Source organism: Heterodontus francisci, chromosome 35 (genome assembly GCF_036365525.1).
Source record: "Heterodontus francisci isolate sHetFra1 chromosome 35, sHetFra1.hap1, whole genome shotgun sequence".
Classification (NCBI taxonomy): Eukaryota; Metazoa; Chordata; class Chondrichthyes; order Heterodontiformes; family Heterodontidae; genus Heterodontus; species Heterodontus francisci.
Window position 1 is genome coordinate 16,964,901 of NC_090405.1, and position 16,553 is coordinate 16,981,453.

The 16,553-nt window shown below is 47.7% G+C and overlaps 2 non-coding genes across 2 annotated transcripts; one reads left to right on the plus strand and one right to left on the minus strand.

Moving 5' to 3' along the window:
- Positions 1 to 6,939: 6,939 nt before the first annotated feature.
- trnar-ucu (transfer RNA arginine (anticodon UCU)) lies at positions 6,940 to 7,030 on the minus strand. The gene is given in 2 exon segments: positions 6,940 to 6,975; positions 6,994 to 7,030. It is a non-coding gene; the product is annotated as a tRNA-Arg (tRNA).
- Positions 7,031 to 11,502: 4,472 nt separating this feature from the next.
- Positions 11,503 to 11,591, plus strand: trnap-ugg (transfer RNA proline (anticodon UGG)). Its single transcript is given in 2 exon segments — positions 11,503 to 11,538; positions 11,556 to 11,591. It is a non-coding gene; the product is annotated as a tRNA-Pro (tRNA).
- Positions 11,592 to 16,553: the final 4,962 nt, after the last annotated feature.

Sequence of the window (16,553 nt, forward strand, 5' to 3'; positions counted from 1 at the left end):
AATAGACTCAGCAAAGGGTTCAATACAGCAAACAAACAAGACCGGGGACAGAGGGCAGCCCTGTCTGACTCCAGATTTGATCGGGAAACTTTCCGATTCCCACCCGTTGATTGACACTGCGCTACTGATGTTTGTGTAGAGCGGTTGGATCCAATTGCAGATTCCCTCCCCAAACCCCATTTTGGAAAGCACGTCCATCATGTAGGTGTGCGATATCCTGTCAAAAGCCTTCTCCTGGTCCAGGCTGATGAGGCAGGTGTCCACCCTCCTGTCCCGTACGTAGGCGATCGTATCCCTGAGAAGCGCGAGACTATCAGAGATCTTCCTGCCTGGTACAGTACAGGTCTGATCGGGGTGAATCACCAACTCCAGAGCAGACTTGACTCGACTGGCTATGACTTTGGACAGAATCTTGTAATCAACATTAAGCAGTGAGATGGGCCGCCAATTTCTGATTTCTGCCCTCTCCCCCTTCTGCTTGTAAATGAGGGTGATGATGCCTTTTCTCATGGATTCTGACATGCTGCCGGCCAGGAGCATACTCTCGTATACTTCCAGCAGGTCCGGGCCGACCCAGTCCCACAGGGCCGAGTACAACTCGACCGGTAAGCCGTCGCTCCCGGGAGTTTTACTCGTCTCGAAAGACTCGACGGCCTTTGTCAGCTCGTCCAGAGTTAGCGGCTTGTCCAGTCCCTCCCTCCTGCTGTCATCTAAGACCTCTGTGATAGATGACAGGAAGGACTGGGAGGCTCTGCTGTCTGTGGGCTTCGCGTCATACAGCCCAGCATAAAAGGATTTGCTGATCCTGAGTATGTCGGGCTGCGAAGACGTTACCGAGCCATCTTCTTCCTTCAGGCTGCTGATAACAGAGCTCTCTCTGTGTACCTTTTGGAAGAAGTAACGCGAGCACGTCTCATCCTGCTCGATGGAGCGGACTCTGGAACGGAAGATGATCTTGGAGGCCTCCTTGGCAAAGAGCGAGGCCTGCTGGCTCTTCACCTCTTGGAGGTCCTCCTTGACCTCGACCCCCATTGACTGCAACCGGAGTAGAATTTGCATAATTTTCTGGAGTCGGGACACTTCCCTCTGTCTCTCTCTCTCGCCTTCTGAACACCTTTTTTTTTATTTCCAAAATATACTTTATTCATAAACATCTGTAAAAATTACATTGCCAAACAGTTTCCAAACAGCACCAAAAAATACAAACATTGCAAGGGAGATCAGTTTCCTTTAATACTGTCATGAGTTTCTTCCCAACCCTTCTGTTTCACAATTGTCATGTCAATTACAGTTTTACATTTACAGCAATTCAGAATATTAACGATACAGTTCGAGGGGTTTCCCATGGATCCAGCCCCTCAGTCCATCTTGGTGGGGGAACCTTACACTGTGGTCTTTCCCCATTGAGCCTTTGCTGCGGCTGCCCCAAGCTTTAGTGCGTCCCTCAGCACGTAGTCCTGGACCTTGGAATGTGCCAGTCTGCAACATTCGGTGGTGGACAACTCTTTGCGCTGGAAGACCAGCAAGTTTCGGGCAGACCAAAGGGCGTCTTTCACCGAATTGATAGTCCTCCAGCAGCAGTTGATGTTTGTCTCGGTGTGCGTCCCTGGGAACAGCCCGTAGAGCACAGACTCCTGTGTTACAGAGCTGCTTGGGATGAACCTTGACAAAAACCACTGCATCTCTTTCCACACCTGCTTTGCAAAGGCACATTCCAGGTGGAGGTGGGCGACCGTCTCTTCCCCACCACAGCCAACGCGGGGGCACTGTGCGGAGGGGGCGAGACTTCGGGTGTGCATGAAGGATCTGATGGGGAGGGCAATTCTCACCACCAGCCAAGCTACGTCTTGGTGCTTGTTTGAAAGTTCTGGTGATGAGGCATTCCGCCAAATGACTTTGACGGTCTGCTCGGGGAACGATCCGACATGATCCACCGTTTCCTTTTCCCGTAGGGCCTTGAGGACATTCCGTGCAGACCACTGCCTGATGGACCGGTGGTCAAAGGTGTTTTTCCGCAGAAACTGCTCCACGAAGGATAGGTGGTACGGCGCCGCCCAACAGCATGGTGCGTTCCGCGGCAATGTGACCAGGCCCATCCTTCGCAACACCGGGGACAGATAGAACCTCAGCACATCGTGAGACTTGGAGTTTGCGTACTGGGGATCGACACACAGCTTGATGCAGCCGCACACGAAGGTGGTCATCAGGATGAGGGCCGCGTTGGGTACATTTTTCCCGCCCATGTCCAGAGATTTGAACATCGTGTCCCTCCGGACCCGGTCCATTTTAGATCCCCAGACGAAGCGGAAAATGGCTTGGGTGACTGCCACGGCGCAGGAGTGGGGTATGGGCCAGACCTGCGCCACGTAGAGCAACAATGTGAGCGCCTCGCACCTGATGACCAGGTTCTTACCCACAATGGAGAGAGATCGCTGCCCCCACATGCCCAACTTTTGTCGTACCTTGGCTACTCGCTCCTCCCATGTTTTGGTGCACGCCCCGGCCCTTCCGAACCATATCCCCAGCACCTTCAGGTAGTCTGACCTGACGGTGAAGGGGACAAAGGATCGGTCAGCCCAGTTCCCAAAGAACATGCCTCGCTCTTGCCGTGGTTAACTTTGGCTCCCGAGGCCAGTTCGAACTGGTCGCAGATGCTCATCAGTCTGCGCACGGACAGCGGATCCGAGCAGAAGACGGCGACGTCATCCATGTACAGGGAGATTTTGACCTGAGTGCCTCCGCTGCCTGGGATTGTCACCCCTCTTATGCTCGCATCCTTCCTAATAGACTCAGCAAAGGGTTCAATACAGCAAACAAACAAGACCGGGGACAGAGGACAACCCTGTCTGACTCCAGATTTGATCGGGAAACTTTCCGATTCCCACCCGTTGATTGACACTGCGCTACTGATGTTTGTGTAGAGCAGTTGGATCCAATTGCAGATTCCCTCCCCAAACCCCATTTTGGAAAGCACGTCCATCATGTAGGTGTGCGATATCCTGTCAAAAGCCTTCTCCTGGTCCAGGCTGATGAGGCAGGTGTCCACCCTCCTGTCCCGTACGTAGGCGATCGTATCCCTGAGTAGCGCGAGACTATCAGAGATCTTCCTGCCGGGTACAGTACAGGTCTGATCGGGGTGAATCACCAACTCCAGAGCAGACTTGACTCGACTGGCTATGACTTTGGACAGAATCTTGTAATCAACATTAAGCAGTGAGATGGGCCGCCAATTTCTGATTTCTGCCCTCTCCCCCTTCTACTTGTAAATGAGGGTGATGATGCCTTTTCTCATGGATTCTGACATGCTGCCGGCCAGGAGCATACTCTCGTATACTTCCAGCAGGTCCGGGCCGACCCAGTCCCACAGGGCCGAGTACAACTCGACCGGTAAGCCGTCGCTCCCGGGAGTTTTACTCGTCTCGAAAGACTCGACGGCCTTTGTCAGCTCGTCCAGAGTTAGCGGCTTGTCCAGTCCCTCCCTCCTGCTGTCATCTAAGACCTCTGTGATAGATGACAGGAAGGACTGGGAGGCTCTGCTGTCTGTGGGCTTCGCGTCATACAGCCCAGCATAAAAGGATTTGCTGATCCTGAGTATGTCGGGCTGCGAAGACGTTACCGAGCCATCTTCTTCCTTCAGGCTGCTGATAACAGAGCTCTCTCTGTGTACCTTTTGGAAGAAGTAACGCGAGCACGTCTCATCCTGCTCGATGGAGCGGACTCTGGACCGGAAGATGATCTTGGAGGCCTCCTTGGCAAAGAGCGAGGCCTGCTGGCTCTTCACCTCTTGGAGGTCCTCCTTGACCTCGACCCCCATTGACTGCAACCGGAGTAGATTTTGCATAATTTTCTGGAGTCGGGACAGTTCCCTCTGTCTCTCTCTCGCCTTCTGAACACCTTTGTGGATGAAGAACCTCTTGATGTTCTCCTTAATCGCTTCCCACCAGTGAACTGGAGACTCAAAGAGGGGTTTCACGGTCCTCCAACCTTTGTAATCCCTTTTGAGTTCCTCAACGTTCTCTGGGGTCAGCAGTGTCGCATTGAGCTTCCACGTCCCTCTGCCAACCCGCTGGTCGTCCTGTAAGTGACAGTCGGCCAGTAAGAGGCAGTGGTCGGAGAAGAACACCGGCTTGACGTCGGTGGATCCGACCGTGACAGCACGGGACACAAACAGGAAGTCAATCCTGGAACGGGCAGACCCGTCCGATCTTGACCATGTGTATCTGCGCTGCGCTCCGTCTGCAGGTTTGCTGAAGACGTCGTGCAGTTTGGCATCCTTAACTGTTTCTGCTAGGAATCTGGACGTAGCGTCCAGTTTGCTGTCGTCACTGCCGGATCGTCCAGCGGCATCGATGATGCAGTTGAAGTCACCGCCTAGGATGACCGGCCTGGACGTCGCCAGCAGCAGTGGGAGCTGCTGGAAGACGGTCAGCCGCTCGCTGCGTTGTACCGGGGCGTACACGTTGATCAACCGGAGCGGAGCGTTGTTGTACATCACGTCTGCTACGAGGAGGCGGCCGCCCACCACCTCCTTAACTTCGGAGATGGTGAAGTTACCTCCCCGCAGCAGAATACCCAGGCCGGAGGAACGGCAGTCATTACCCCCCGACCAGATCGATGGCCCGTGGGACCACCATCGCGACCACTGCCTGTAGGTGCTGAGGTGTGGTATTCAACACTCCTGCAGAAACAGTAGGTCAGCTTTGACCTTGGCAAGGTAATCCAAGGTTGAAACACATCGCGTAGTAGATTTAATGCTACGCACATTAATGGAAGCAATTCTTACACCCATTTTTTAACTAAAAATTAGTTGTTGCTTACCATACCATTTGTCCTCGCTAGTCCCAGTCCTTCGGGATGTTCCTGCATACCCATCGTGTGCGCAAGCAGTTTCACGTTGGTTGGGCTCAGAAACCCCTCCTGATTTTTCATGCAGGGTTTGTGCCGCACGGGTGACATCGGGGGGGTCTTGTAGGCAGAGAGCATTTGGTTGTCCTCAGCTGCTTCCATCTGTTCCTCCTCGAAAACATCACAGCTCCCGGTCTCCCGGAGCTCAGGTGCGCCAGACGTGTCTTTGCTCCCGGTGTCCCGGAGCTGAGATGCGTTGGCCACGTCGTTACGTGTGGGGCATTGGGGTTGGGCCACGCCGGGCCCATCACAGCTTCCAGTGCCCGGGGGCTGGGATGCTTTATCATCCATCTCGGAGTTCTGCCGCCTCTTTTGTAGGGGCTGTCGTTCCAGCATTTCCCCGTCCAGTGAAGAGGAGTTGTTGCAGTCTGATTCAGAAGAGAGCCTCCTCTTGCCACTGGTTTGGGTGGTGGCTTTGGGATGTTTTTTCTTTATGGTTTTCCTCTGGACCACTTGCCACTGACCTGTTTGTCCATCTGCTGCCTCCTCCTCCATTGATTCTGTCTGTGGAGGAGGGGTTTCCGGGCGCTGGGTTGGTGCTGGGTCGTTGGTTTCAGCTGCCTCCCCTTCCTTCTCAGGTTGAAGTTCCTCACTGTGGAGAAAGTTGCTGGTCTCCTTTCGAACAGCGGACGCCTTCGTCGAACCTTCTCCCGGCCTTTCCTTGGACCTTGCCGCCTGAGCATAGCTGAGGCAACGTTTGGGGCAGGTCTTGTAGAGATGGCCTGCCGCGCCGCACAAGTTGCAACACTTAGTCTGCTTACAGTCCTTGGTCTGATGGCCTTCCTCCTTGCAGTTCTTGCAAACAACCGTGCTGCAGTTGGCTGCCATGTGACCAGATTTGCCACAGGTGCGGCAAACTCTGGGCTGCCCAGCGTAGACCAAGAAGCCTCGACTTCCCCCGATAGCGAAGCTGGAGGGAGGGTGGATGATGGCTCCACTGGGATCTACCTTCAAGGTCACCTTGACCTGCCGCTTGCTGGTCCAGATCCCAAAGGGGTCCTTGACATCAGTGCTGCTGCCGGCCACCTCGACGTACCTGGCGAGAAAGGTGAGTACATCCACCACCGGAACATGGGGGTTGTAGAGGTGAATCGTCACCACCCGGTCCCGTTGTGACGGAAACGTGAAGAGCGGCTCCGCTGTGAGGATCGACAGTGGCGCCCGGTCCCCTTTCTCCTTGAACGCCTTCAGAAACTTGATGCATCCCGCGACGTTCCGGAACGTCACGTCGAAGTATCCACTGCTGGGGAAATCCTGCAGGCAGAAGACGTCCGTCGCTTGAAATCCGCAGCAATCGAAGAGAATTTTCTTGATGAAGAAGGTGCGATCGACCGGTGCATCTCCTTCCTTGTCCTTCACGACCACCCGAACAGTGTTGCGCACTCCCTGGCCCGAAACTCGAAAATTGGTTATAGCCATTTTACTCAAAGTTCCCCCAGGATCAAAAGGCAATGATCATGGTCTCTTCTCAATCAAATAAGCACTGATAAGAACAGATACTACACTTGCTGCAGATGTGTTTGCTCTGGATCACACTGGCATCCAGGAGCTCCCACATGCTGCAGCTGTGACACATCACCTGTCCTGTCATCCTTAACGTGTTTCAATTAACTACTTAATTATTTTATTCAATTATTTATTTTATTGTATATTTTATTAAGCTTACTACTAGTTTGTTTACTATTTTAAACATTAGGACTAAAATGGACCTTAATCACTGACCAGATACTCATCAAACATGCAGCTTTTCCCAAACCAATCAACTACCTGCTTGCCTGTGATGTCACAGCTTACCAGATCCTCACCAAACAGCTCCTTCCACTGCACCGAAGTCAGAACCAAATCCTGGAAACTCACCCCAGCGGCTCTCTGTTTCCCTGCTCTCACTCTCCATTGTGATGTCACTCCTTGATTTTTTTACCCCTGCTCCGCTCCTGCCGTGCTCCTCTCTCGCGCTCTGTCTCTGAGTTGGTGCTTTTGACACACTTGTAAACTCTCTGTTCCGTTGTGCTCTTCTGTCTCTGGTCCAAAATCTGACTCTGGTGGGATTTGAACCCACAACCTTTGAATGCCTTCTTTATCATTATTTAGAAGTCCAACACGCTATCCATTGCGCCACAGAGCCGCACATATTTTAAAAGACATCACCAAGGCCTTTGATCTTGTCAGCAGAGACGGACTCTTCAAACTGCGATGGAAACTCGGCTGCCCTCCTGACCTCTTGGGCATCATCTCTTCTTTCCACGAGAACATGCACAGTTCCATCAGTTACAATGGAGCAACATCAGACACTTTCAAGATCAGCAGTGGGGTAAAGCAGGGCTGCGCGCTGGCGCCAACTCTCTTAGGAACAGAGGAACATAGGAGTAGGCCATTCAGCCCGTCGAGCCTGTTCTGCCATTCAATTCGATCATGGCTGATCATCTACCTCAACGCCCCTTTCCCGTGCTCTCCCCATATCCCTTGATGTCATGAGTATCAAGATTTCTAACAATTTCTGTCTTGAACATGCACAATGATTGAACTGCCACAGCTCTCTGGGGTAGAGAATTCCAATGATTCACCACCGTCTGAGTGTAGAAATTCAACCCTATCTCAGTTTTAAATGGCCTACTCCTTATTCTGAGACTATGTCCCCTGGTTTTAGACTCACCAACCAGGGCAAACATCCTATCTACATCCACACTGTCACACCCTGTAAGAATTTTATCAGTTTCAATGAGATCACCTCTCATTCTTCGAAACTTTAAGGAATACAGGCCCAGTTTCAGTCCCACCATCCCAGGGATTAGTCTGGTGACCCTCTGTTTCACTCCCTCTATGGCAAGTATATCCTTCCTTAGATGAGGAGACCAAACTATACACAATACTCCAGCGCGGTTTCACCAAGGCTCTATACAATTGCAACAAGACATCTTTACTCCCGTACTCAAGACCCCTCGTGTGAAGGCCAACATACCATTTGCCTTCCTAATTGATTGCTGCACCTGCACAAGAGCTTTTAGTGTCTCATGAACAAGGACACCCAGGTCCCTTTGGACATCAACACTTCCCAACCTCTCACCATTTAAGAAATACTCTGTCTTTCTGTTTATTCCACCAAAGTGGAGAACTTCACACTTATTCACATTATATTCCATCTGCCATGTTCTTTCCCATTCACTTAGCCTCTCCAGGTTCCCTGGAAGCCTCTCTGCATCCTTCTCACAGCTCACACTTCACCTAGCTTTGTGTCATCTGCAAACTTGGAAATATTACATTTAATCCCCACATCCAAATCATTTATTTCGGTTGTTAACAGCTGTGGCTCCAACACTGATCCTTGCAGTACCCCAATAGTAACAGCGTGCCATCCTGAGAAGGACCCGTTATTCCTGCTCTCTGTTTTCGGTCTGTTAACCAATTCTCAATCCACACCAGTATATTATCCCCAATCCTATGTGCTCTAATTTTGTTTACTCACCTCCTGTGTGGGACATTACCAAAGCATCCACTGGTTCTCCTTTATCTGTTCTACAGGTAACATCCTCAAAAAACTCAACGGGTTTTTTCAAGCCTGTTTTCCTTTTCATAAATCTATGTTGACTCTGCCCAATCATATCATTATTTTCTAACTGTCTAGTTATCACATCCTTTATAATTGGTGTATTCTTCTCCATGCTGCTATTGTACACTTTCAGTGACTCAGATGGGGGTGTTCGCCTGTATATCAGAGCTGACGACAAGCTGTTCATCTTGGCAAGACTCCACTTGGACGTAGAGACTTGGACGTAGAGACTCCACTTTCCATCAACATTGACAACCTCACTTTGGAGGTTGTCAACAGTTCACATACCTTGGATCAACAATCACCAGCAATCTGTCCCTTGATGCTGAAATCAGCACCAGGATTGTCAATGCTGCAGCTGTCATGTCAAAGTTGAGAAGACGGGTGTGAACCGACAGCAAACTGACCGAAAATACAAAACTCCATGTGTACCAGGCTTGTGTTCTCAGCACCCTCCTTTATAGTAGAGAAGCATCAACAACTTATACAAGCCAAGAAAAGCAGCTGAACAGCTTCCACCTCCACTGCCTCAGATGGATATTGGGCATCTCCTGGCAGGACAGAGTGCCGAATGAGGAAGTACACCAGCGTGCAGGGATCCGCAGCATGTTTGCCCTCTTGAGTCAGAGGCGGCTCTGTTGACTGGGCCAAATGAATGACAGTCACATTGCCAAATACATGCTCTGTGGTGAGCTTGCTATAAGCACAAGACCAACAGGTCAGGGAAAAAATCAAGTCATTTGGAGAGGTTTGAGTTAATTAAGGAGAGTGGGCATGGATTTAAAAATGGAAGTTCATGCTTGATGAATCTAACTGCATTTTTTGATAAACTATCTGAGAAAGTTGATGAAGGGAATGCAGTGGATGTTGTTTATATGGATTTTACAAAAGCATTTTATAAAGTACCACATAAAAGGGTGGTTAACAAAATTGAGGTTCATGGATTAGGAGGGTCAGTGTCCATTTGGATAGGAAATTGGTTTAAGGACAGAAAACAGCGAGTCATATGAAATGGTTCTTGGTCAGACCGGAGGATAGTCGACAGTGGTGTTCCCCAAGGGTCAGTGCTAGAACCATTGCTTTTTTTTGCTACAGATTAATGACTTGGATCTTGGAATATTGAGTAGAATCTCAAAATATGCCGATGACAACAAACTTGGAGGAGTGGCAAACAGTGAGGATGATATGAACTGCCTGAAACAGGATAGTTATCGGCTAGTAGGATGGGCAGACAGGTGGCAGATGGAATTTAATAGTGACAAGTGTGAGGTGATGCATTTTAGCAGAAGAAATAGGGAGAGGCAATATATACTCAATGCTACAGTTCTGAAGAGTGTGCTGGAATAGAGGGGCCTGGAGTACATGACCATCATTCTTTGAAGTTGGCAAGATATATTGTGAGAGTGGTTAGCAAAGCATGTGGGATCTTGGGCTTTATAAATAGAGACATTGAGTACAAAAGCAGGGTTGTTATGCTGAACTCTGGTTAGGCCCCAATTGGAGTGTTGCATCCAGATCTGCTCACCAATCTTTAGAAAGGATGTGCGGATTCTTGAGAGGATGCAGAGGAGATTTACCAGAATAGTTCCAGGGATGGAGGGTTTTAGTTTCAAGGTTAGGTTAGAAAAACAGGGTTTTTTCTGCCTGTATCAAAGGAGATTGAGGGGAGAATGGATAGAGGTGTCGAAGGCTATGACAGTTTTAGATAAGTTGGCAAGGAAAAATTGTTCCCAGTAACTATTGGTACAAGGACTAGGGGATTCAGATTGAAGGTTTTGGACAAGAGACGCAGGGGGAATGTGCGGAAGAGCTTTTTTACACAGTGATTGGTATTGATCTGTAACTCGCTGCCCCTGAGGGCGGAGGAAGTGGAGACAATCGTTGGTTACAAAAGGAATTTCGATGGGCATTTGAAGGAAATAAATTTACAGGGCTCGGGGGATCGAGCAGACGAGTGGGACTGACTGGATCGCTCCATGGAGAGCTGGCCTGTACTCGATGGGGCGAATGGCCTCCTTCTGTACCACAAATGACCCAATGACTCGATGAGTCTATGTCACTCTCAGAATCAAGACAACAGAGTGACAGATTTAACACAACATTATAACATATGTTTGGTTTGACAAATTCAATAATAACTCGTCTCCACTCCTAGTATTTCTAAATCCCACACATTCACTATAATGTGAACAATTATTTCCTGTTGTGTCTCTCTCAGATTTGGAAACTTCACCATATTGGAGTGAGGTGACATCTACTGGCGGGAAGCAAGAGCTGCAATCAAGCAGCAGAAACTCCACAGTCTGTCAGGGTGAAAGAAACATTGCAATATGAGGAAATAGTGAAGGGGTTTGATCGGGTGGATGGAAACATGATTCCACTTGTGGTATCGTATGAAGCAAGGGCCGGAAATATAAAATTGTCGTTAATAAAAGAAATGAGGAATTCATGAAAAATGCATTTGCTTAGAGAATGGTTATAGAGATATACAGCACTGATATAGGCCCTTTGGCCCACTGAGTCTGCACTGACCATCAACCACCCATTTATACTAATCCTATGTTAACCCAGAATTCCCTACCACATCCCCACATTTCTCCTATCACCTACCCTCGGGCCAATTTACAACAGTCAAATTATCTATCAACCCACAAGTCTTTCGTTGTGGGAGGAAACCAGAGTACCTTGTGGAAGCCCACATAAACAACTTGCAAACTCCACACAGGCAGTATACAGAACTGAATCGGGGTCATTGAAGTTGTGAAGCTACAGTGCTCACCACTGCACCACCCTTAGAATGTGGATAGAGTAAAAAGTGAGATTGGATGGACAGAAGCAGTCTGAAAAGATGGCTCAAACAAAAGGTGAAAACCCTGAAATGTTAACTCTGTTTCTCTCTCCACAGATGCTGTCAGAGGTGCTGAGTATTTCCAGCACTTTCTGTTTTTATTTCAGCTTTGTAGGATATTGTTTTGAGCTGAAAAAAATGCATGATCGGCTGTGGGTGCCAGTGAAATTCCACAGGAGCGAATAAAAACCATGCCAACGGTGGCTCGTTGGTCTAGGGGTATGATTCTCGCTTTGGGTATATAAGTGATTAATATGTGAGAGGTCCTGGGTTCAAATCCCAGACGAGCCCTTCTCTGTTGCCATTTTTAGTTTAAGGTCATCGATTGCTTTCAGCCTTCCAGAAAGCGGAATCGATTTCCAAACTGAGCCTGCTTGAGGACCGGGGAACTGGATTCAAAGAGCTAGTCGACAAAATTGAAATGAACAAAATATACAGATTGTCAAGTGGGAATATAAGGTTGTAACAGTAACTAAAGGCCTGCTCGGGTCAGCAAATGAAACCCGACCCAAGCCTGACAGCACCACATCCGACCTGGTCCGAGTCCTTTCATTTTTTTCCCGTGCCCGAACTGACCACCAGAATGTTCAGTTAAACTTGCTTCCGTTTTTCACTTTTTAAGCTTGTGCAGGTAAGGCAACAAAAACTGTAACTGGACTTGAAAGGTTGTTGAAATGTGCATTAAGATTAGAGCTACGTACCGGAGGTGATGAGCTGAAGATTGTTACCATAGAAGTTAGTGATTGTGAGGTCACTAGTTAAAGAGAAACTCATGGAGTTGTGCCCAGACAGGTTGTCCCACACTGTATTGATTAAAATATTGCCCGAAGGCTAGAAAATATCATTATACATTCCCTAGACTCCTGCTTTACAGGTTGAAATACTTTCTGCAAGTTTATCCAGAGAGCAGGTGAGATGCAGAGACCAGGAAGGTCTTGAGTGATTAATTATTATAAAATATACATTCTTATATTAAAGAGATTGTGCTCTACCTTCGATGGAATCGCTCACTGCAGACTAGTGCGGAGTGTTACCCGCCTTGACGTCCTGGCTGTCACTGGATCTTGAGTCCAGGCCTCTGGATTACTGGTCCAGTAATCTTTGAAATTTCTCCCTTGATCTAATATTTTAATCTGGTAAGTCAGATTTTACAAAAAAAAATTAAATGATTTAAGACTGCTTCATGTTCAGCAGTGCCAAATGAATAAAGACATTCAAATATATTCAAAATTATATATCAACTATTAAATACTAATGCCCAGCTTTGAATACAAAAAATGCCTCTAATTGTGTTCTGGTCTGGAATGGAATTCTTCAGTGTTTCTGTTTAGCTTGGATTGACTCATCGATTTTCTTGTTTTTCACTTTGTCGATGCCTTTGAATAATTGTGGATTCTTCTTCAGGGTGTCTTCTTTCACCAGGTAGTTCTGACCTCTGATGATGTTGATCGTAATCAGCTTCAATTTGCTGATAATTTTGGAAGTGAGCAGATTTCCTTTGCTTGAGTTTACAACATGGAACTTAGTCTGACGTGTGGACCCATGGGAGGATTTGAAAGCTGCCCTTGCATACAGTTGCCTCCATCCAAACAGAGGTACAATAGAAGTGACATATTCAGTTCAGTCTGTTGATCATGGGACTTTTAATCTCAGGGTTGTGAGTTTGAGCGCCATTTAGTTTTTCCATTTTTTAGGCTTCATTAGCAGAGAGTACAAGGAGTGTTTGAAATGAAATTCAACAACAGTATGAGAAACGCTCTCTTTCATTCGGGACTCTTAACTCTCTGCAGCATCTCGCTGTGAAAGATTGAACTTTATCTCATTTCTTTTTCAGCTGGGAGTCAGTGCGGCTCAGTGGGACTTCTGGCTGTCTCCCACCTCACAATCCATCAGTGCTGAGAAAGCAATGGGAAATATTACTCATGGCTGAGTAAGCAGAGGACACCGATTTAAGGTGAATGGGAAAAGAACCAAAGGCAACATGAGGAAAAACCTTTTTTATGCAGCAAATGGTTAAGATCTGATATGTACTGCCTGAGAGTGTGACGGAGGAAGATTCAACCATAGCTTTCAAAAGGATATATGATAATTATCTGAAGGGAAAAAAAAATCAGGTTTTCATGGAATACATGAGGATGTGGCATGAGCTGAGTTGCTTGTGCAGAGAGGCAGCACAAGCACGATGAGCTGAAACCTCCTTTTGTGCTGTAAGTATTCTGTGATCTATGATTCTATACAAAGTGAAACCAACACTCACATCTGAGAAACTGACAGGTACAGTGTAAACCCCACACTAACAAACCAGCAAATGCCAGGGACAGAGTAAAACCAACAGTCCTAGACAAGAAACTGACAGATACTGTGTGAAACCCAAAAATCACTTATCAGGATTTGGCAGTTAATGTGTAAAAACCTCTCTTCAATATCCATACTGCAAGGTACAAAGAAAATTAGGTACAAACCCAGGCTCATACTTCGAAGACTGAGAGATAAAGAGCAAAACACAGACTCACCTACAAGAGGCTGACAAGTACAGAGAATAAAATAGAGGGGGTGCAGATTAAAAACACATGCATGTAACGGATACTGATAGGGATAGAATCAAACCCTTTCTCACACATGACACGAAAATTGGTGGTGTCGTAAATAGTGAGGAGGAAAGCCTTAGATTACAGGCCAATATAGATCGTCCGAGGCAGAGAATATAAGAGCAGGGAGGTTATGACGGAGCTGTATAAAATGCTAGTTAGGCCACAGCTGGAGTACTGTGTACTGTTCTGGGCACCACACTAGAGGAAGGATGTGATTGCACTGGAGAGGGTGCAGAAGAGAGTCACCAGGATGTTGCCTGGGCTGGAGCATTTCAGCTATGAAGAGAGACTGAAAAGGCTAGCGTTGTTTTCCTTAGAGCAGAGAAGGCTGAGGGGAGATAAGATTGAGGTTTACAAAATTTTGAGGGGCATTGATGGGTTAGATAGGAAGAAACATTTTACCTTAGCGGAGGGGTCAATAACCAGGTGGCATAGATTTAAGGTAAGGGGCAGGAGGTTTAGATGGGATTTGAGGAAAAAAATTTTACCCAGAGGGTGGTTGGAATCTGGAACGCACTCCCTGAAGAGGTGGTAGAGGCCGGAACCCTCACAACATTTAAGAAGTATTTAGATGAGCACTTGAAATGCTATAGCATACAAGGCTACGGGCCAAATAGTGGAAAATGGGATCAGAATAGTTAGGTGCTTGATGGCCAGCACAGACACAATGGGCTGAAGGGCCTGTTTCTGTGCTGTATAACTCTATGACTCTATATCAGAAACTGATAGATCTGGACAAAAGCTGATGTTCACATAAAGTTGTTGACAGATATGTGGTGAAACTCACATTTTTTTTTATTTCCAAAATATACTTTATTCATAAAAATCTGTAAAAATTACATTCCCAAATAGTTTAAAACAGCATCAAGTCAAAGAATACAAACAGTGCAAAGGTGATCAGCTACCTTCTGTACAATCATGAGTTGCCTCACAACCCTTCCATTTCATTGTCATGCCATATACATTTTTACATTTACAGCACACAAAATTTCTCCGATACAGTTCGAGGGGTTTCCCATGGATCCAGCCCCTCAGTTCAGCTTGGTGGGGGGACCTTACACTGTGGTCTTTCCCCATTGAGCCTTTGCTGCGGCTGCCCCAAGCTTTAGTGCGTCCCTCAGCACGTAGTCCTGGACCTTGGAATGTGCCAGTCTGCAACATTCGGTGGTGGACAACTCTTTTCGCTGGAAGACCAGCAAGTTTCGGGCAGACCAAAGGGCGTCTTTCACCAAATTGATAGTCCTCCAGCAGCAGTTGATGTTTGTCTCGGTGTGCGTCCCTGGGAATAGCCCGTAGAGCACAGACTCCTGTGTTACAGAGCTGCTTGGGATGAACATCGACAAAAACCACTGCATCTCTTTCCACAAAGTTAACTCACATAGCAATAGCAGAAACAGTCACAAACCAAAAACTGAAACATACAGAGTAAAAACCCACATTCTCACACCAGAAATTCACGGCTACAAAGTGAAGCTGACTCTCTCCTCCCAGGCACTGACAGGTAGAAAAGAAAACACGCACTGACATACCAGGAAATGAAATGTAGGAAATAAAACCTGATTATCATGTCAGAGATTGGCATTAATGACAGTTGTGGTACCCAGAATGCTCTGCGCTCCAGAATTTGCATTGTCTCTGATAAGGAGCAGGCGCGGTAGTGGCTGAGCTCCATCTGCAGCTGGAGCGGAATATTCACAAAGTGCAGGGAGACCGCGCCCGTAGCGGGTGCACACAGCTGGAGCAGGGCGTCAAAGCCACAATAGGATGGAACAATCCCGTTTGTGTCCCTGCGGGTGGCGGTGAAGCTTTTCCCTGTGAGGCTTCCCGAAACTGCCCGCCAGCAAGGTCAACTGGTCAGAGAGCGTCTGTAAATGGATAGGAATTGGGGATTGGGCAGGGAGCGTCTCTAAATGAATAAGATTTGGGGACTGGGCAAGGAGCGTCTGTAAATGGATAAGAATTGGGGATTTGGCAGGGAGCGTTTTTTTATCCGTTCGTGGGATGTGGGCGTCGCTGGCTCGATCTCAGCTGCAGTAATGTGTCCAGTTCTGGGCACCAGGTTTCAGAAAGGACATCAAAGCTTTTGAGACAGTTCGGAGGAGATTTACGAGAATGATACCAGAGATGAGGGGTTTCAGTTCTCTGGACAGGGTGGTGAAGCTGGGATTGTTGGCCAAAAATGTCAAGGGGAGGTGAGGAGAGATCTTTTTACCCAGTAACTGATTCGGATTTGGAATGAATTGTCTGACAGGGTGCTGGAAACAGATTCAATTATAACTTTCATAAAGGAATTGGACAAATATTTCAAAGTGAATATCTCCAGGACTATGGGGAAATAGGCAGGGGGTTGGACTAATTGCATCATTTTTTTCACAGATTCAGCACAGGCACAAAAGACTGATTGGCCTCCTTCTGTGCTGTATGATTCTATGAAATAGTGACAGTCAGGGCAAGTCTGTATAAGAAGGAGAAATGGAGACAGGTCAGGGAGAGCAAATCACCAAAACTGGGAGATACTACATTGGACAGGGAGGGTCGGAGGGGGAGAGAGCACGTACATACAGTCAGAATCAGCACCTTCAGGGGAGGAGAGAGAGAGGAACCAGTGAGTGTAGAACTGAACCCAGCCAGAGTCAACCTGCTGAAACACCAGTGAGTTCAC